The sequence below is a fragment of the Lagopus muta genome, chromosome 12, assembly GCF_023343835.1.
Source record: "Lagopus muta isolate bLagMut1 chromosome 12, bLagMut1 primary, whole genome shotgun sequence".
Lineage (NCBI taxonomy): Eukaryota > Metazoa > Chordata > Aves > Galliformes > Phasianidae > Lagopus > Lagopus muta.
In genome coordinates, this window is record NC_064444.1 from 14,341,356 (window position 1) to 14,364,532 (window position 23,177).

Sequence of the window (23,177 nt, forward strand, 5' to 3'; positions counted from 1 at the left end):
CTGGGTGCCAGGAGACCTCAAACTCCAAGTGAAATCAGCAAAACTGAGCTTGCATGAAACATCACTGATAGCTGTTGGTCATTTGCAGACTCATTTCCAGCCATTTTTGCAGTACTAGATCGATTTCATTTGAAGCACAGACATCTCAGAGGAGGTTTAAATAGCTACAGCAGAAAACCTCCAACATAATCCCCTGAATTTCTTAATTCAGTTAAATAAAAAAGCAAACAAACTATTCTCCTTAGTCATTAGTCATTTCCATTTACCATGACACCTCTTACACAGAAATGCTAGATTTCCAGAGGGAATACCAATATAATGGCTAAGCCAGATACCAGAACATGATAGTTGAAATAAAAATCAATACTGAGTCATACAGATCCTAAAGTACACTGAGAATAAAATTGTTTTCACTGTAATTGTACTTTCAAAACCAAACATATTCAATATGTTTGATATTGATTATTTTAGCAGTATTTCTGAAGGTTAATGGATACAGTATGTACTAGCTTCAATGTAGTGGAGTACAGAATCTGCTTTTGTTGTCCTAGCAACAGCCAGCAAAGTGATCTCACAAATCAAGTTCAATGGAAATGCAGTGCTTTACTGAAATAGACAACTAAATGATTTTAAAATATGATAGCTTAAAAAAACATACACTTCATGAATTTGGATCAGGCCCTTCTCAATGCAGATCATTACCTAAGGTGCAGAAGGTGGGAAGCGTTCCCACATTTTACTGAAGAACAATTAGTACAAAAGTAATTGCTGGACTGGATTGTTTTGCCTATGTAACCTGCTCTGTTTCCTTTAAACACTGAACAGGTACTCCCTCTGTGACCAAGGAGTTACATAGAAGGCTATTTCTAGTAGATATGAAGGTAAGTCCTGAGAGATATTTTTATTAGCATTGCATTCTCAGGAAACCATGATAAGGTGTAAAAAAGGAGGAGGACCAGATCTGTACACCATTTAGTACAACAAGGGACAGACAAGAGTGTTGTGTTTCTTGGAAAGTTTCACTTCCCTTCATATACAGAAAGTGAACTAAAAAATGTTACTCTACACACACAACATAAACAACTTCCTTGTTTTATGATGCCAGCTGTACACTCTGAACATCCCACTGACCACCGACACTTAATGCCTAACTGCAAAACCACATTTGTTGCTTTGATTGAGGGCCTACAGTAACTATTGAACTGAGTAAGGCTGTTTCCTTATGTATTAGCAGATCTTAGACTATGTTGAAGGCGTTCATAAGATAAAGAAGAATCCTCTAAGAAATAGAGAGTGTGAATAGACGTACATATTTCAAGATCCATATGAAATTGGAATGAACTGTGGAATATAAGTAAATCATAATGGAGTTTGAAGAGAATGGTAGGAACAAGTTTGCCAGAATTGTGGTGAACCAGTCTCATAAACATTCATTTCTGATTTTATCTGAGGTGTGGGGATCAAATGTGTACAAACTGAAAGTAATAACACAGAATTAACACTTCTGAAAAAGATTTACTGTACCTTCAGTCAGCCAAATCAGAAAAGTCTATAAAACAATGTCAAAACAATGTCTCTTTGTTCAGTATGCTCAAAACCAGATCAAATATGAGAAAATGATAAGCATTTTTGAGATGTCTTAAAACATATCTTAAACAATCGACAATGTCATCAACGTATTGCCTGCACATGGAGTTGTAAGAGGGCAGTGATTACAATGATGATTAAAATTATATTTTACATGAAGTTCTGATAATCACTTCCACATTACTAAAAAAAAAAAAAAGAAAACAAAAACAAATAAAATAGGGCTTTTTGTATCTTCTCAGAGTTAAAATACTATTTCAAAAATCATAGAAATCAGGAGAGTCTGGAACAGATTAATTCCAATTCCAGTGTAATTAAATTTCAGTGTAACTAAGAGCCTGGTTAAAGAAAGTATACTCTTTACTCATTTTTACACATCATTGTAAGGCAAATGCTCAATGTTAGCACTCAATAGAAAGCTTGGGGTCATTTCTATTTTACTGAACCTATGACAGATTTTCCTGAAAACTGCCATTAATTATATTTATTGCTTATTATGTCATTGCTACAAGTACTGTTATCATACATAGTATGTCTACTTGTAATAGGGTGCTCCATTTATGATTCAAGTTTACTTAATCATCTCATCTTGTACTGATAGCAAACTCCTTAATTACATGGATATATACATATGTACATATGAATGCAAATTATTAACAGTTTTTGTTTAGCTTTCTCTTTAAAAAGTGTAAATGAACAGCCCCATAACCTCTGGAGAACATTGAAGAAGCCTAGAATAAAGATGGAGGTTGTTGTTTGTTTTTAAGAAAGCTTTTTAAGTCTTATTTCTAAAACACTGAACTAAAACTATACGTTCAAGTGCTACTTCTCTAGCTACACTAGAATGCCAATGAAACTGATGATAGAAAATTCAGAACAAATTTGGCAAGGCATATTTTAAACTACTAGGCAGACCTAGCCAGTAAGATAATATGTTATAAATATTGTATTTATTCCATGATTGTTTTGGTGAGTTCTCATAGATCCTAAGAAACTCAATGTCAACTATTTTATTGCTGAACTGCAAGACATGGACAGAATGGCTGATTGTGCAAAATAAATACTTTCATTTAGACATTTTGTGTAACTCACATCCCTATAGATAACCATCCCTGCTTATCACATATCACTTTACCCAAGCAAAATGCAACTCTCAATCTAATCTCTGAGTCACATCACTTCCTGAAATCTCCAGTGGAGCAAAGCTTTATTTTATTTTTCAGTTTTATGGGCTCCAAAAGTGAAATCTCACATTTTATTATGCTTGCCCACTACATCAGAGGCAGATGTTAGCAGTATGGCAGTAGAGACTGAATGTTTCCACTGATATTCTGTTACATTTTGTTGCCATGCGACAGATGGCAGCAGAGGGGTAGTCTGACAAATTGGTTTCTGAAGTAAAAGTGTGTCACTGAATTCTTCCATGCAGAGAAAATGGCACCCACTGACATTCATCGACATTTGCTAAACGTTTGTGGAGTCTAAACAGTGGAGGATAGCATAGTGATGTGGTGGGAAGTGTGTTTCAGCAGTAACAACAGCAATGTGAAAGACAAGGCATGTTCCGGACACCCATGCTGTCACTTTTATGCATTCAGGCTCTACTTCAACACTAATGAAAATGCAGTAGTGACTACGTTGAAAAACAGTACTTGGTACCTGAGAATTTTCTCTATCAAGTAGCATTATCATCTCTTTGTATTCTTTAATTTCCATGGAAATAAACAGGAGGCATTACTTTCAGAGCAACATACATAAATTAAAGTTAATGGTAGGTGAAGACAGACAGATGCCAATGAAATGTTGACATTCTGCTGTAAAAGTCAGGTATTGTTACTTCATTTAAAAAATACGTATATTCATTTGGAGATGACTTACGAGTACTCATTGTTTTGGAAACATCCAGGATATGATATATTTTGCTAATGGCTAATCACGTGTCCTGTGTACAAAACACATTATTCTGTAAAGAAATGAAACTAACTCTTCATTTGAGATGACCTCTGTTCAGCACCAAAGGGCCTTATTCTCACTTAGCTAATAGCGGCTTACGGGTAGCTTAAACTAAAATATAAACATCCTTCAGGGAGATATACTGTAATAATACAACTGTTTAATGAAGTCAGTATTATTACCTCATTTCCTCTAGATTCCCTTCTGTGGAACATTCTCTTTCCTTCAAATTCTTGGGATCCTGATCTAGTTTTCATAGTCAGTAGAAAGTATTCCATTGATTTAACCATCTTACACATTGTTGCCTTTATCAAGGGACTCATTCCCTGCCCAACACTATGAAACACTTCTAAACTGTTGATGAGTCAAGAACAGGAAAGTTAGTATTTGTAGGAAATCAATGTCTATTTTTGTAACAGTTTTTAAGGAATTTTAAGACACCAAGTCATAAATTCAGACCCTTAAGTATAGAGCTTAAATAAACCAACCTAAATAGTCCAGTAAAAGGGTCATCAGCATGTGTTTAAATATATAAAGTAGAGCATAAAGATAACATTGAAAACCAGAAGAATCAGAAAAGTTTGAAGTAACTTTCTTTTTTTTTTTTTTTGAGGGGCACATATGGAACAAAGGTCAAATTCACATTAAGTTCTGCACGTTTAGTTGTTGACATACTCAATAACTCTCCAGAGTGATGAGAGGAATAATGAAGAGGATACATGCTTTGCTTATTTTAGTTTATAGATTCTTAGTTCAGATCGAGCATTACATCATTTGAAAAAAACCTGTCGTCCCTGACTAGGGACAAATGGGCCAAACTTCTCTGTAGATTAGGAAGATCTGATTGTCTACAGACAATTAAGAAATGACTATATAGACAGTAGCAATGTTGAATCACCAATGTTTACAAGGTGAATAAAGTAACAAAACCCACAATATTATGCAATACATTGTTTTCTTAGATGTATTTTTTTCTCATACAAACCCTCTATGACTGTCTGGAATGCAGGTAGTAAGCTAATCATGTCAATAGTAGAGTACCCAATATGGCAACAAATGTAGAGATAGAAGTCCTCTTTGACTAAACCAGTTTACATAGTTATTTCACACTGAATTCAACTGGCAGATCTTGATTTCTTGGTCAGATATCTATACTTCAAGACAGGTTAAGACTCAAACTAGCTTATTGCATTGCACATACTTACTTGGCTCCAATGATACAGACATCAGATTTCATCCAAAATCTGAAAAGCCTCAGAATGTCATTTCTGACTGTACTCACATAATTAAGCAATAGTCATGCTAAGGAGAAGGATGAATGATAATTTCTCTTTGGGAGCATGTGTATGCCTATGCCATGTGTTTGGGGAAACAGAATACAGACTACTGGAACAAACAGTGAAAAACACAATTTAACCTACTGATGATCAAGGGAATTCAAACACCAAAACCAAAATGTAAGCTACAATGCAACATGTAATAAGCCAATATAAATTAGGACAGATTGATGATATGGAGTGGTTTATCTAATTTCCACCAAAATTTTTCACCTCTACATCACAATGAAAGCAAAAAGACAGAATACTCCAGCTGAACTACACAGGAGCCAATACTGTATACAAACATGCATTAAACAACAAAAAGTGGTGTATTCATCTGTGAAATTCTAGCAGCACTCAATTCTTAGTTATCTGACTTCAGAGTTTAATATTTTCTACAATGAAGAAATAACTACTTGTGCCAACAGTCTACACACAAACAGGTTAGAGGCACATCCACTGTTGTGCATATGTCCAAAATTCCGTATATTTCTCAACTGTTGACAAACAAAAACCAACTGAACTAAAGAACAGAAGTAAATACTGCTTTTATCCATAATAGCAGATGATCTTATCAAGAGGGAAAGCAAGGTTTTCATATCCTATACAATGTCTTAAGATAGTGCAGAGCATCACGGATTTGGTTTTAAATGGTTAACATAGAATTGCTCCTTATCTGACCATTTTAGACAGATATAACTCCACTGTCTTCCATACATAACTTGCCTTGATCAAACAATAATAGAATAATAACCAATAATTTTCCTACCTTCATTTCTTCTATGCAAGATGTGATGCACCTTCAGTAGAGAAGTTCCTGATTTTACATAAGTGATAAGATGGGAGTCACATCCAGTTGAGAAAATTCTGGAAAAGATAAATTTAAGAATGCTTTAACACACCAAGTCATCATTCTGTATCATCATCTATGCATCTCCACTAGACACTAAGACACCAAAAACAAGATGATGCAAGCATTTCAGGCTGTATTTTTTATCTAGCTAAGCAGCAGATAGATTTTACAGAATCACTAGAATGCTATAGAGTTATGTTCTCAAAGGATTTTCAAGTGTTGTAATGAAATCAGGATCATTCACAGGACCAATGACAAAAATATTACAAAGACATTCTGGTACTCCTTTATCCTGCAGTTATTGCTGCAACAGAAAGCCAAAGGTCTCAGAAAAAAAAAAAAAAAAACCAAACATGCAGTTTACAAACTATAGCAAGAACAAACTATGCCAGCCCTTCTGCACCTGCAAAGTGACTAAATGGAATCAAGACAAAACAAACTAACATGTGGGAAATGTGTAACAAAAGTTCACTCTGTCTTCAGTTTGGGGTTTTTTGTTTGATTGTTTTTTGTAAAATAAATACCAAGAAAAGAAGCTAAAAGAAATTTAAACAATATAAAACTAACTTTGCATTATGCTTCAACTCTTACGGTTGGTTTGAAAACTTAGCCAGTCATACAACATCTTCTAATCTGGATATTCCTAGATAATATTCCTGGAGTGAATTCCTAGCTCCAAGGCACATTGGAGCAATGAATGAATCTGTCCAATGTCAGTGAGAGGTTTAGAACTCAGTAAAGCAGTAAGAAGTGCCATAGCATAGCCTTTTTCCTGCACTCACTTCACATTTTTTATCTTTTATTTAATGTCAATGCAAAACAAACAGACCAAAAAAAAAAAAAAAAAAAAAAAAACACAAAAAACCCACAGAGTCAAAAACAACATAATCCAACCCATACACACATACACACACAAAATGCTGAAGGGATCATGTGTGATTATTGTCTCCATTAAGCAAAACAGTAAAATATCGGTGACCTTTAGTAAAAGCAATAAAATGTCAAATTGTATTCTTTCACTTTCTCTGCAGAAACATTTTCTACACAGCATTGTCCCTCCTTTGTAGTAACACATTAAATAATCAGCTCCCAGTATACCTAGCCTCCAGTGAACAACCACTGGAAAAATCCTTAGAACAGATTTATTCCTTTCATTCCTCTTTATTAACTTTGCCCCACTGTAGAGAAGAAGTAAACACTGCTCTGTAGTTTTTACTCCCTTGACTTCTGAGGTTACTTGTATGCTGAGTGTTAGATTAGTGCCTGCACAGCCAGTTGAACAGCTCTAATTACTTTGCTTCCCTTCCTTATGTGCACAGAGACCTGGTGCTGAGTTTTCCTAGAACTCCAACAAGATACACCTCCATTGAAGATGAATGCATTCCTGGAGTAAAGGCTGTTATTCCAGAATCAAATCTACTCACAGAGCCATAACTTTCCTCTACTGGCCTCTGGATGTGTAGACGTGTACAATATTTACACTTTGCTTAAGAATTATATTTGTCTTAAAGCTAAAATTATCAGATATACAGTTGTTCTCAGGATCGAAGTACAAATTAGAACAACTTTCTATTTTAATTAGCCCTACACAAATAAGTGAGATTATAAGAGAAATATTTCCCTTACTTTTACATTATGCTCATTGCTATTCAAACACTAAGTCACTTTTATTACACTGCTGTATTGTGTTTCTCTTATCTGTTTCACAGAAGAGAAATATTTTGTTTTCTATAGAGGTGTACTGACTTTTAAAGGAAACAGCAATGGATCTTACTGCAGAAATGATTCCCATCTACAATGAGAAAAAAATGACATACATGGGGGGTTGGGGAATGCTACAAAGCTGTGAAGAGCTGCTACCTGTTCTCCCCCCTGTCCCACTTGAGGATAGTGAGCCAGCAGCAATGCTGCTGTACTGAGCTACTGCCAGGTTAAACCACAACAAGAAAGTACAATCAGTTTTGGAAGTAAGTCAACCTGAGCAAATCTTATCCTTGTAGAATTTAGGAACTTCTGTCTTAAAGTAGTAAGATAGCAATGAACAAAATACTCCTTTAATCAGTTGTTCCATATTTTCTCTGAGAACTGTGGACCCTGTACACAACTCATTATTCTCTGCATTTGGTATGATATTGGATGAAGAAACAAATTCTGATTAGTGTCAATCAATCATATTTCCAATAGAATGACATGCTAAAGTCATAACTTTATAATTTATTAGCATCTGTCATCAGAATCTGTCAACTCAATTGCTTACTGCAGCCCATATACAAAGTGACTGCTGTGTCACCCCTCTGTAAATAAAGGGCAAAAACTTCAGAGAGGAAATAGACACTTAAGTGCGAAATTGAAGTTGTGTAAAAAGACAAAGAATGCAGGAAGCACAGCAAGAAAAAGAAATCACATTACAAGACAGAGCCCCCTTAAAATGCATAATTGAAAAGAGTATTTGAATCAGAAGCTACACTGAGCACAGGCTGTTCCTTTGACAAAATAATGCACAGAGTTAAGATTAGGAAAAAGTCCATGCATTATAATTCATTTCAGAGAAGAAAGTGATCCATTTTTCATCAAACACTTTGACATGTACATTTGTGCAAATTGAATGATAAACATCCATATAACGCCTACTTTGGGGGCACGTTCGATTTTGGGCTGGTCAGATCATCTGCACATCCTGTGGTGACCAGTCTTAGCAGGAAAAGTCTATTTCAGACTCCATCAGACTGGAGAGCACCAGACTCCATCCATCATTTGAGAACCGTCTCAGAACACACTGATGTAGGAACCCTGAATCAGTGCGCATGAAGCCAGAAATTGCCTAATGTTTATCCAAAAGGCAGCTTGAATTTGGTGCATGGCTTTTAAATAAAGGACTAGAGGAGAAGATTGATCTATAATTCCACAGCTAAATAGTATCACAATAGCCTTAGTGTGAAAATATTAGAGGCATTGTGGCAATCAATAACAAAACAATTTAAAGACATACTAAAGAGTTTGTTCAACTAGCACCTAGACACAAGTCTAGCAGTTTGTCCCCATCCAGAATATCTCTGTTCATTCTTAATATTTGCATTAAATTCCTGGTGATTTATGATTTATAGTTACGTGGTTGTCCCAGCCTTGAATTGGAGCCTGCTGGGACAAACATAACCCGCTGGAGAAGGAGAAACACACCTGCTGGATTTCTGCCTACATATAAAAAGTTCAAACACATAATCTGTAATGGCTGGTATCACCCTCCTACATCTTACAGTTCTTTCCTTCTCTTAGAGCTTCAGTTTCCATTGATGTAACTATCGCCAGTAGAATACATGTTTGTATATAAATGTATGTATGTATGTACGTATAAGTATAAAGCCTTCATTGCATATTCATAGCACACTTATTTTTCAGGCCCATGCCAACTGCTAAATAATTCTTGACATATACTAGCACATCAAACTACACAGTGGCACAATCCAGGTGTTTTTTGTTTTGTTTTGTTTTATGAAAGGATTTGAGCAGGTATGAGAAAATAGCACTGTTCTTTCTCTAGCCAGGAGAAGCTGTACTGAAACTTCAGTTTAAATCCATTCTGATGCACTGCCACTGGCTTGAGGTTACTGCTTAATTCTTCCTGTAACTCAGAAAAAAAGTAAGTGTTGGACTACTTTGACACGTGGTTATTCCTATTTTACTGAGAGAAAAAGTTACTGAAATTTTTGGAGAGCTTCCTTAGCACCATACACAGAGACTTGCAATATAAAAACATAATAGCATAATTTTATATTAGAACCTTTGTAACCATATGGAAGATATGGCATTATACAGCATATACCAAAAATTAGATTGTAGTTAAGTTGCTTGCATCTTCCTTTATAATCCAAAATGCATTTGCTATATTTGATTTCAAAATTCAGGTGAAAAAGAAATGCCTCAAAACGATCAAAATCAGACAAGGCCAAGATATATCCAAAATAGATGGAAGATTCAGAATAAAGTAATTGACTATCCATCATCTTGTCTTAAACTCTGTGTTCATAAGCTCCGTGGTTTTTTTTCTGTCTTTCCAAGAAGCAGTACCTGTACTATCAATAATACTTTAATGATGTTTACCAGCATTTTCAGTGCAAAGCTATTATCCTTTTCCTACTATCTTGTGATTCTTCTTTTAAACAGGCAGAGTCTTTAATGAATTAATTTGGTAGCAATTCATTTTTATACTATGTAGGTTAATGTTAAATCAGCATGGAATACATTAGGGGTAGCTACAGTATTTTGTTCATTTTCAGTAGTTCCTTATAAGCAATGAGGTTACAATAAGCCTCAGTACATCAGCACCTACAAACCAGTTAAAGCTCAGAGATCACCTTTGTGCTGTGAGCCTGAAAGCTGTGATTAACAAACAGATGCATTTTTCACTTAATATTTCCTTTTGGTTATTTTATTTCCTTATTCAACTTTTGCATTATTCAGCAGAAAATTTAATCCAACTGGATATATAAAAAGTCAGCAGATAGATTCAAGTAGATTAGCAGCTGTGATGCCATTTTTGCTTTCACCTTTCACCTCCTAAAAAATTAAAATGGAGACTAACTTATGTATTCTCTCCACAGAATGAAGCAGAGTATTATAGAATGCATTTGGCAAAAGAATAAATCATGATTGACAAAGTGAAATTTGTTAATACAATGGTTTGAGGCAGTTGACAGAAGTTTTTGTCAACAGAATAGATTAAGGGATTCAAAAAATGAAATTTGCAGATGGAACGGCTTTGATGTTTCTGATGAAAAGTATTTTGTTGACAGAATGGATCAGAGTGAAAAAATGCATTTTCTCAACACAAGGGTCTTAGCTCTTTGTCAAAATATATTTCATCCCCAGATGTTTTGGCTGAGTTGTCAATTATTCTCCCTGTGTGCCATTAGCCAATCTCTTTACTGCAGACAGATATCTTTTTTTTAAATAGCAGTTCCGTGGAAGAAACTGGAGGTACATTAAATGCCACTGCAGTTGATAACATGAAATCATTAGTTAAGATGCTGTAGTTAGTCCAACACAAGCTAAAGCATCCATTGAGCTAAATATATGAGTGGAACTCAACAGGCTTTTGGACCTTATTTTTTTTTTTCCTCCCTTATCTTTCATTTATAAATAGCACTGATTACAATATCCATTCTTTTCACCTAGAAAGAAAGGTTTTAGAGCTGTTTTTCATTTAAGGTTTTGGTTCTGTATTCAGTAAGGAAGAGAGCTAGTTTGTGATTCTGGTGTATCTCAAGCAAGTGCCAATACATAAATTATGCTGTCTAGAGCAAGTCAAGTCACCTTATCCATCCAAGTGAAGAAGTTCCACACCACCATCTGAAGGAGCTGCCTTGTACAAGCCTACTAGCAAGTCAGAGGTGGATAGTTAAATGTTAAATATCTTCCCCTTGCATGCAGAGGGAAGAATCACCCAAAGTTATAAGCTTAACTCAACGACATTTAACTACCTAGAAAAAGGAAGACAAGCAAATTCTTGTTTCTCCTTTGTCGTAGTTAAGCAGTCATATGATAATCTTCATCAAGTTGACTTGTGAGTTCTTAGATCTTGTATGAGTTCATAAGATGCTTTGACCACATTCAGAGGTGCATCCTGCTAGCCAAGTTTCACTCTGGCTTGTCTGAGTCTACCAGCAAACACTCGCATGGACACATATCCCATAGCACATCAGCATACATAACACCCAAGGTCACTAATGGCAATGTTTTGTCCTATAAATCCTAGATCTGCACAAGTGAATACTTCAGGAAAAATGATATGGATTAATTTCTTCCTTATAATCTGTCTTTCTTCAGAAATGTGAAGGTGTCTAGTGACAACAGCAAGATGCCAGTGATCCATCTGTCTATGAAGTTAACATTGAAAGGAAAAGCAGAAAGATTAAAATAAATACTTCTGGCCCAGGAGAAACACAGTCATACCACTGTCAAAAGTAGGGCATGACTCCAGCTAGATGTTGCATAAGCCAAAATAGCAGAGAGAAAACTTTTAAGAATGAGATCACAGAGTCAGGGAAAGCACAATCTGTGGTGAAATTCTAAGCCAGATCACAGACTCAGATCAATCTATAAGATCATTATGAGGAAGAAAAGATAGAGGTCCTTTAGGTCTCTTACCCCACCAAACTACTCCCAGTACACTTGTCCCAGTTTTGACTTAGACAGGCCCCCACCACCTGACTGATATAGTTTTTTGCTATGGATGGGTAACCAGGGATTCTGACAGAGAAAACAAAACAACAACAACAAAACGAAATGCCTGCAAACTACTTCCAAGAGATTGTACTTTCATGTTTTCCATGGTTTCGAGGATAATCTAAGACCTTGTTTTTGGTTTCCATATCTTATCTCAGAGCTTAGAGCAAGGATGAATCATAGCTTACTTTTCAGGAACTGCACCTGTAAGAGAAGCCTCTGAATATCTTACCAGAAGTTGAATAAGGAAAACTAATGATCAAGGTAAACAGAAGAGATGGAAAAACTGTCATCACAGTTCCTGATAGAAACAAACCAAATTGCACAGCACTTGCAGAGCACTGTGAATGTAGCATGACTGCATCAATCTAATACCTCACCTGACATAATTATTATCTGTTTTGACACACACTGTTAATTTCACTCAGATCAGATTCTTGGAGTCCTTTGGATTCCGGTTTTAGCTTCAATCTTTAAGAGGCAGTCCCTGTGCATTCCTTGAAAGAGATTTATCAGAAAGGATGGAGCAGTACATATTTCAGTCCAAATCCTTTGCAGCTTATTATGTTCCATTTTTATTTAAATAAAATTGCCTACTTTATTGTCAGTGTCATTACAGTGCTTTACGGGTCAGGGTAAAAAAAAAGAAAAAAAAAATTACTGAAAACAATAGCTGGGCCTCTGAAGCAGAATTGCCCCCTCTGCAATAACAATATAAATTTTGTTATCTTCAAGGATAGCCCTCTTTTGTAATCAGTCTTATTAACCTATTTAACTGACTGTATGTACATTTGGTTTTCCTCCTCATCCTTCTTTCTGCTCTTCATCCTGAGTGATTCTCTTGTCTAGTGGGGTTAGCAGGACTAGTGGGATTAATTCCTACCAACACAGTCGGTACTGACTCCAGTATTCTTGAGTTACCTTTTCAGTACCAAATATCAAAGTATCAAAGTTTTTCTAAAGGGCATATTTTCCATACGATTTCAAAATATTTTTTTATATGAAACTTCCTACATAAACACCAAAGCTGTTGGTAGCAAAGTTATTTCACCTGCGTATTTTAATTGGCTAGAGATACATCTTCATAATTGCAATTTGCCTATTTCCTAGCTTTCAAACAGAAGAATTTCCAAGGCAAAATTTTTTGGGAATTAATTCATACTAAAAACATAAACATTCCATGAAGCAAAATGTAGAACAGAAGTTATTAGTTGGTTGGGCTGAGCCCATGTATTGAGGAGTATATTTGTAACAGCAGTAAAACAGCCTCTGATGTTTCTGTCTCTACCTCTGCAAAAACAACTACATGAGTCAGAGAAAATGCTCTTCTGCAGAATCTTTGTATTTGGCATTTCTGGTAGCTTGGCATTTCTGATAGCTCTTCCTAGCACTTTAGGGGACTATTCAGTTCAAATAAACGATTTCTGGAATTCAATTACATAACAAATATGTTAATACCTAATTGGCTGACACCTTATACGTCATGCAATGTAACTACTCTACTCAATGTCAGAATGAAGCAAACTTATCTTAAACACATTTACCTTTTCTAGTAGGACATTACTTTGTGATTTTAAACAGACAAATGGGATAACACAGGAGACATTTAGTATTATAAAGCAGCTGATGATGGATGTGCATATTTAAAGAAAACACTCTGACAACCAATCTCATTAGTGTTAAGTAGGTCACACCTTCCAGTGCCGAGAACTGGGAATCTACAATAAGAAAATAAATAAATAAATAAATTCATAACTTGAATCATTACCAGCTAAAACTGTTTTTCTAACTGTGGTACGTTGACTGATTGCACATCTTTCCAAACATACCAAATTCCTGTCACTACTCAGGAAAGTAAAAGGAATGGAAAACCTACTAAGCATAGATAAAGTTAGTTCCCTTTTCCCCTGTCTGTAAATGAAAATCAATGTGCCTACAGTCCAAGAGTTAGTCTGTGATTGCTTCCCACTCCAAAAAGACCATGGAAAAAAAGAAAAAAACAAACCTGATCAGAAAGGTTGCAGAAGAACTGATCTAGAAGCAACGACTCTCAGACAAGGTTGTAATGTGTAACGATTTGAATTGAGAGAAGTCTGGTCTTGATATCTATGCTGCCAGGGCAGAGACCTTTGTTAAGTAAAGCTCTATTACATTTCCTTCATCTTCCTGTCTGTTTTGTTTGTTGGCTTGTTTTAAAGGTGGTTAGGAAGGAGGCCTTCAATCCAAAATGGATTGAAATCTCATGGTACATTTGCACTCGTCACATCCCCAATCTGCTCTGCATTTTTCTTACATCTGGTCCTTCTCTATCATACAAGCTGTGAGATTTTCAACAAGCATCAAGACCACATCAGATTACAGAAGCGAAAAGCATTTTTTACATGGTGCAATCAACATAAGTCAGAGGTGAACATCCCAGACAGCATATCTCCCACAATGTCCTTGCCTTTTGTAAGGTACAGACAAGGACTTAGGTTTATGCTCAAATCAATGTTTTATGGTAACCAGAAGCATCTGAAGCTCATGCTGTATTTTCAACTCTTTTCATAGACTAAAATGTATTTTGCAGGTAAGATTTATATAACATAAGGATAACAATGTTTGCACTCACAGTTTAAACACCTAACTAGAAAGTTTAATCTGAATAGCCCCAAAGTATTGAAATGCTTAAGAAGGTCTTTCAGAGAAAAAAAAGAAAATTATGTTTATTGTTTTCGTTGTTTTCGTTTTCAAGAAACAAAGTATTTTCTTATTTTATTTTTAAAAAGCTTCTGAGAGCCAGAAGTGTCAAAAAGTTGTCATTGTGCTGCCCTAAGCTAGGACACATAAACATTTGATTTTCTTTATATTACAAGTTAAATTTACACCAGAAACACAAAAGTATGTCCAGAGCCTTCCAGGGAAAGCCCACACTAAGTTACTTCTGACGCGTGGCCCATCTTGCAGGATCTGTTTTCTCTGCTACCCAAAAGAGAACAAGTGTATGAACAAGGTAAAAGTAGTCCAACTTCCATTTGATTCATCCTTTAAGAAGTGTCATAACAGTGTGCAAAGATGAGAATGTTAATTCCTCATAAGATACTTGACAGCTGAGATCTTAAAATAACCATAGCCTTGTGAATCATTCGAGGGAGGACTGGAAGAAAACAGCATAGTAAAATAACATGGGAGATGCAGACAAACATTTACTATTTTTTGGCAAAACGAAGAGGTCAGGACAAATGATTAAAAAAAAAAAGAAAAAATCTTAGCAAAGGACTTAAACTGGTTTTAAAAGTGCCTTCAAGAAGATGACGGATATATATTTGTGATGCAGAAGGCAGAATCAACAGAGAGCCAAACTGTACAGCATAAAGACATAATGAGACAGAAGGCTGTCCCAACATTTGCAAGTTGTAGGGGCACACAGTCACCTGAGCCCCAGAATACCACAAAGACAGAAAAACAATGAGTAAACCATGAGGAGAATGTTGCAGGCTTTTAAATAATTGTTGCACTGCATAAAATGCACCAAATACACTCTGGGCTAGCAGGAATTTTGTGAGAGAAGAATATCTGCAACTTGCTCAAGCACATCTAAAGAGTAAAACTGAGGAAATGCCAATGAATTAATAGCATCTAAAGGAAATTGTAGGACACTAATCAGGGTCACTGGGTTCAGAATAGGGTAACTGACTCATACACAGATACACAGAATAAATCTGGAGAGAATTCTGCAATACTGGAATAAAGCATGCTGAACATGAATAGAACTAAAGGGCTTTAAAATGAATAAAATACTTGCATTTCAAACATTCTTGGTACATATCAAAGAATTGAAAGAAAAATCTCAGGTTGATAAAAAATGTTGTCTTAGAAGTTTTGTGAATTTTACTATAGTGTCTAGAATTTTGAAATGATCCAAATATAAACTTGAATAAACGGAGACAGAAGTATGGCAAAAAAATTACTCAAATTTTACGTGAAAATAAAAGTCTGCTTTCCATAATCTACAAAATGGAGTAAATTTATTCAGATAATCCATTTTCATTCAAAATGACATTCTATTAAGTACACAGAGAGATGATCTTAGTATGCCATTCCGAATAAATTGTATTCAAATAAGTATTTGATCTGAATATAAAAGTTACCATGTATAACCAGCCACAAACGGAATATTAACTTAGAACTTAGTAGAGTGTATGCCTTTAAAGAGAGTTCTGTTTGTTCCTATTGATGTATATTCCATCTCCTTGTAAAAGTAATGCCAAAGACTAAGGTCAGATTGTGATCTTACAACAACAACAAAAATGAAATACGATCCAGCCTCACACATACAGTCCCATTTAAGTCAGAATCCATTCTCTTTTCTTTAAAAATTCATAGATATGCACAATCATGACAAATTCTAGCCCTAGACATCACAACCCTAGTGACATCAAAGGAATTACCATGCTTTGTTCATTTGAATATTAAAAATGAAAGTGTTTTTGTATTTCTTTTGGATTGATCATATACTTCAGAAGAACTTCATGAGAAGGCATCATAGGTATTGTGAGAGATTTTTCATTTTCACCTTCAAGACTGGTCTGTTTTTGTTCAGCTCACATTTGGGAGAATGGATTTGGGCTGTTGAAATCTTGGTAAGCACACATGCTATCTTTATCAAATTGGTCTAAATAATGTAATTATTTAGATGTAATATTTCTGTAAATATTAAAGTGTTCACCAGCAAGAGTAGGACAAAGAATTACTAAAGAAACTAAGAAGAATCTTAACTTGCCATAAACTGACTAATTACATATATTTACAAACCAGTGGTTTCAAAAATTAAATGTGATTCAATCACAGCCATTTGAAGGATAAGAGAGACTCATCTTTAGACAAATTAGATGGACTACTGGAACAGTAGTTCAATGGCTGTTAATCAAGAACTTGCATTTATCTCCAGCCAGCCACATCGCTTTTAGCATTTCTGATTGATGTGCTTCCCTTTCTGAAGTCAAATTCTCTGTCTCTGCTCAAGAAAAACATTTTTAAACACAAAAATCTCAAGCTAGCACTTGAGGAGCAAGTGCTTTAGTGACTCCAAAAATATCAGTTAAAGACATTTGAAAGAGAGAGAGAGACGAAGAGAGTGAGGTGGAGAGAGAAGAGATTCTACTTATAGAGAACATTAGGAAACATTCTCACAGCAGAAGAGAACTATTCTCATTCCCCCCCCCCCCCCCCCCCCCCAAAAAAAAAAAAAAAAAGTAATAAGAAAAACTTATGAAGATTTTCCTTATCTCTGAAACACACAGAATTGGAACCAGATTCTAATCATTAATTATCTCTTATTGGTCAATCCAAAACACCAGTGATTGAAACAAATAATTTTCATTCTGAAATAAGTTTTTTGCTTTACAAGTAAACAACTCCTATTTTGAATTTTTCCTAAATAAGAGAAGTAGGACTAAAATGTTAGATACACAAGTCTTCAATTTAATTGACATTGAACAAGGCATCAAAAGGTTGAAGTAATTTTTGTTACAAATTTATTCCTCAAAAACTCTTCCACCCCTACTTCCACTAAACATTCTGATAACAAAGATGAGAGAACAGAAACTATGCCAGAAAATCATAGAACATCCCGGGGTGGGAGGTACGTACACACACACACACACACACACACACACACACACACACACACTCAAGGATCACCAAGTTCAACTCTCAGCTCCACACAGTATCACTCAAATTTAAAATCATTTTTCTGACTTAAAATGGATCCCTGTGAAACCCAAATAGTGACCGGCTACCTGCTAATAAATACTTCACCCGTGTCTTTTAATGGGGATATAAAAGTTTATCAGGTGAATTTAAAAAACATTATTTATTGACGTTGTAACAAGATGTTCATAAAAAGAACTGCAAACACTGTACAAATAAATTTTAGAACAACCTCCATTAACATGATGCTTATTGCATGAATATGAACTGCGATTTATCATTTTTGTAGTTATTCAAAAGAAATACCTAGTTGGTGAAGAAAAATGGAAGATGTAAATCATATACTAGAACAATGTATTATTGCAAAAGATGTGGAAAAAAAATCTAGGACTAATATTACAGAAAAAGAGAAATTTGGATTTCTTTACTATAAACCTACAGATGACTGTAAGTACATACACCCACTTTCCCACTGGTGAAGAAATACTTTAAAGAGCACAAATCAAGCTTTCCTTTCCATTTTGTGTTATATCCTAAGATCAATAGTGTAAGTACTATTTTACATTATTATCCTAAGAAGAATTTAGACTGTCTAGGGCATGGTATTTCCGCACCAAAATGCTACGTAAAATAATCTACTTTTAGAACATGATAGAATTAACAGATCAACAAGTTATAAGTCTTCTAAGGGTCGATTAAAGACTTTTACCATAATGTATGATAAAAATATAAAATGAATATTTTCATAGGAAACACTGATGATTGGGAAGAGAAGTAGTCACTAGTCAAATGTAATCATTAGCAATGGAAAAGTACTGACTTCTAACATGTAATCTGACTTGGTAATTACTATTTCAGGTAGCAATCATTAAACAAGCAAAATAACTAGCCTGCAGTAGAGAGATAAATATCTATCTATATACAGTTCAGAAATACACAGTATGATATGCTGCATATTATTAGTTTTGTGTCCTTCAACAGAAAATAATACCTCAGAAATTTCTATTTCAACATGATCTCTGCAGCTCTAAATATGATCATGTTACTTTCCACGAGTGTCAGTTTTTCCTGACAATATTACATTTTCTAACATTTAGTTTTCTAACATTTTTCCACTGCTATCTGTGTAGATTAGAAAGGTTCTTAACTGTTATCTGTAATAGATTTTGCCTGTAGCAAAATTCATGCAGGCATAATAGAAGAACAAAGTGTACTGTGATGAAATTGCAACCATAATTTCCAGATGCCTGACATTTATTGCTTATTGCTATTAGAATTCAAGTGCCTATTTGTTTTGTACTTTGCTTTTATTCTTGCATCACAAATGTATAATGGAAAAAAGATATTTTAAATATTGGGTTAAGTATCACAGATCAACACGAAGCACCAACATAATCAATATTACTTAAACACACTACTAGGCAATTAATTCTTAAGGAATCAAACTGTTGTACCACATCAAAATTTACAATACAATGAAGGTTGTTACATTCTTTATTGTTTAATTAAAAGCAACATTTAGCACACACTGTTCGCACATTATGACATAAAATATCCTGTTTATCAGTGAGATATACAAACAGCATTTACTGTACATTTTATTCACAACATTAATTAGGCTTTATTTTGATATGCTCATCATATTATCAAACAAAAGAATCCAGAACCCCAGAGAAATGTGTTTCTGTTTCCCAAGTGTCTGTAATACTTCAACTTTCCTACCCAGCACAGAATAAGTTCTACGTACAGTACTTCCATGCATGTGATACAGAGTCACAATGATGGTATGCACACATGTTGGAAGACATGGCCACTACAGAAGGATATAGCATATGTGTTAAACCTTTAAAACTTAGGGAGAAACACGTTATTTATGTAATAATGGTCTGATTTCCATGTATGATCTGATTTCCACAGAGGAATGCAAGTGAAACAGCAGCAGACGAACGTAGTGGCAGGCCCACTACTCCTGTATGATAACTAGCACCTAATAGTTCATTGCAAACTCTTCTTGCCCTTGTGCAGAAGTGCACTCTATGATCAGCCTCACATTTTCATGCTCTCCTCTTGAGGTGCATGAGGGAGGCAGTACATTTTAAACACTAAAAAAAAATGGAACCACCAACACTAACATTCCTGGCTCTATTTTGAGCCCTCAAGATCACTGAACTTCAGCTACTTCTCACCTTAGTATCTGAAGCAAGGTCTATGAAAAAAGCTGTTCCAGAATCTTCAGGATATGAGGCCAGAAGTAGAGGCACCTTTACTAGTCCAATTTTCAGATGCTTTGATAGGGGTCAGTAAGGCACACGTGCATTGAAGTTATTTCAACAGCACCATGCTGATTTTGCCCTCAGGCTGTTTTGAGCCCACATTCTCCGAAACATATTCACCTTGAGTGAATATTCTGAAAGGGTACTGCTTTAAATAGAGGGCTTTTTTAGCCTTCTGAGTAGTATCGATTTTTCATCCCTTCATTGTCAGCTTGTTTAGGAATGTTTGATGAAACAAATTCTCTTATACAGCACACCAGCAAACAAACTGCCCTACTCAAAAAAAAAAAAACAAAAACAAACAAAAAAAAATAGCCCTTGATCCTTCACAACATACTAAACAAGAAAAAATGACATGGAAGCTTCTACCATTAGTTTTGCATTTTTCACATGCTTTCTGGAGAAAGCTAGGATTCTTTCGTCCACCACAGTGGACAAAACTGTAGTGCTGTGCTGGTGATGCTACGCTCACTTTTTACAATAATAAAAACGTTCACTGATAGTTCTTATTAGAAAGAAATTTTTAAATAAACAAAATAGTTTAGTTTATTAATTCTTGAAGAAAGTACATATTTTGACTACACAAAGTAGCATTCTCTCTTACAGTAATCATCACTCAAATAGAATAAGAATTGTACTAATGTACACATTTTTTTGAATACCTGAATTATTTCCAAAATTTGGACATACCTATAATCAACATGTTCTTTGTCTGCATTCCTTTTGCAAAAGAAACTAAAACAATCACGTACTCCCTGATTCTTGTTAAGCTGTGGAGGTGTACCGTGACAGCAAATCTGTAACACAGAAATAGATGGGCATCCACAGTTTGAGAGTTTGTGCACAACTGGGGCATTTTCCATTGTTGCAATTTCTAGAGAGGCCTAACCCTTCACCTGGTACAGAAATTTTGTGTTTTTATAAAACCTCTTCAGTTCTATTATTATTTTGAGTACCAAATAAAAGAACTTCACATAGTCCATATTTGAGTCACTTCTTGTGAGCTGAACAGGAGTTCTAACCTTGGCCATGGACTGAGATATCCTATGGCTAACAAATGAAGTAGCACGCTCCTTCAAAAAGTCAAGAGAAATCATGTTGCAGAAGCATAGTCAGTTAACAGTAATTTGCAAAGTGATTTTTAATAATTATTTTGTACAGGGAGGTTTTATTCTACTTCAATATTCTATAATACATCCAGGGATATTTTGCTTCCCCTTTAAAAGAAACAGCACAGAAAAAGGGGGAAACAGAAAATAGCTCATAACATAAGTAGCAGCATTCATACATTTCTCAAGGTGTTGCCTTTAAAAACATAATAAACTGGTTGTAGGAATCATTAATTCCTCACAGATGGTTCTTTAAACCTGAGGTATGAGTATAGAAAGCTTCCTTTTCATAAACTTATTAGACCACGTGTTAAGTTACAGCTAATTTACCAGTAGTACATAATGCCTCAGAAGTGAGTTATTAAATTCTGGGTCCACTCTGTCACATGTTCTACCAATGCTAGACTGTAGTTGTTTAGGTTGCTCCTATATGGATTCCATAAAACCTTGGCCAACCTACGTATGTACTTTCCAATTTTTTTCTATCAGAAGGGTTTTCCTAACACCTAACCTGAACCTTCCCGGCTTCACTTGAAATCCATCATTACCACTTCTTTCATTCCCAGTGGCAGCACAGCAGCCATTCAGATCAGCTCCTCAGTACCGCTCAGTTACCACACAGTAACCAAATCAGATCTCTCACTCAAACCAAGGCTGCAATCAGGAGAGCAGAGAGAATCCCCCACTGAGCAAATTCTCATGACTTTTAATCTTTACTTTGTTTTACTTTTTTTTTTTCCTCTCTTTTTTTCTTAAATTTAGCACTTCATTTATTTACTTTTAAGTTCTTTTAGGACTGCATAAGGACCAATACAAGCAACAATAGAAAGGGCTGACAGGACTCCTGGAATACCTGAAGAGCAATAGCAGACACCTGTAGTCTTGCAGACTTTGCAGAGCACAGACACCAGCCCTACCACATCTGTTGTTAAAGCGCAAATAAAAGGACAGAGGAAAGGCTGGCTGAAAAAGTCAATAATTGCACATTGACTACTTCTATGCAAAAATTCAGAAATCACTGACAGCTCAGAAGCCTTAATCAATAATTACTGTTCCTGCAATCCCAGTCAGAAATATGCTTTTATACTCTTCAGTTACCAGTACATCAGGTTATGTTTTCACATAGCCCATTTCAGCTCCACGTTGTATGCTAATATATGTTCCTACCTCCATAACACACAACAGAAATTTAGGATCTTGTAAAAGGAAAAGCTATAGCCATTCCTTGACATAAATGCTTAGGCAAGATCTACTACTCTGAGTAGGGTCACAACGCAGACTGAAGGAGGAACAAAACTGTTACCAATAGTCATAAAATATGTTTTTATTTCAGCCCTGACTCCGATCTACGAAACAAACAAACTGCTCGACTACTACTTTTTTTTTTTTTTTTTTTTTTTAAGAAACCTAGTTTCTATAGCTCGGTGGTAAAATAAGTAAAAGAACATTTTTAATCTTTGTTTCTTTTAAAAACTTTCTTTTAATTTAATTTTAATTCTTTTAAAAACTTCTAACTTTCAGGCATATAGAATAAGCACTACGAGATGTAAATCTGAAAGACGCAAAGTGGCAATTAATAATACAGTAATCAACAGACATGGAGCTACATATTTTATAATTTGAGTAGATGAGAGCGTGTGTATGTCTGTATGCATATAAACCCTTATGATTTGAAAGTTAATTCTGCAGCATTGAAATCTGACTCATGAATTCCTAGATTTGATTGTGATAGAGATTGTCAGCCAGCACAGCTGATCCAGCACAGAGATAGAGATAAACCTTGAAAAGGCCTGGCACAGCTCAGTTCCCTGCAGGACTGTGGGACTGGGGAATGAGTCACCATCTGGCAGTGGTATGATCTCAGAACTTGCAGCGTATGTTGCCTATAATCTTCAAATCTATTGGCAATTCTAGAGTTCCAAAATACTGCAGTAGTGATCATTTTCAGACTTTTGTAGTATTTAAGTGGTTATTGTTTTCCTGTTTAGCCTTTTCCTTAAAAAAATCAGCAAGCAATCAGGTTTAGCCAAAATGCCAACATAAAACAGTGAAGAAAAAAAAAAAAAAAAAAAAAAAAAAAAAGAATCTGCCCTTCCTCTGCAAAAGAAAATGGAATTTGTGTCCATCTTTCAGACATGCCTTATTCCCAAAAATTTCTAATCCTTTTGTC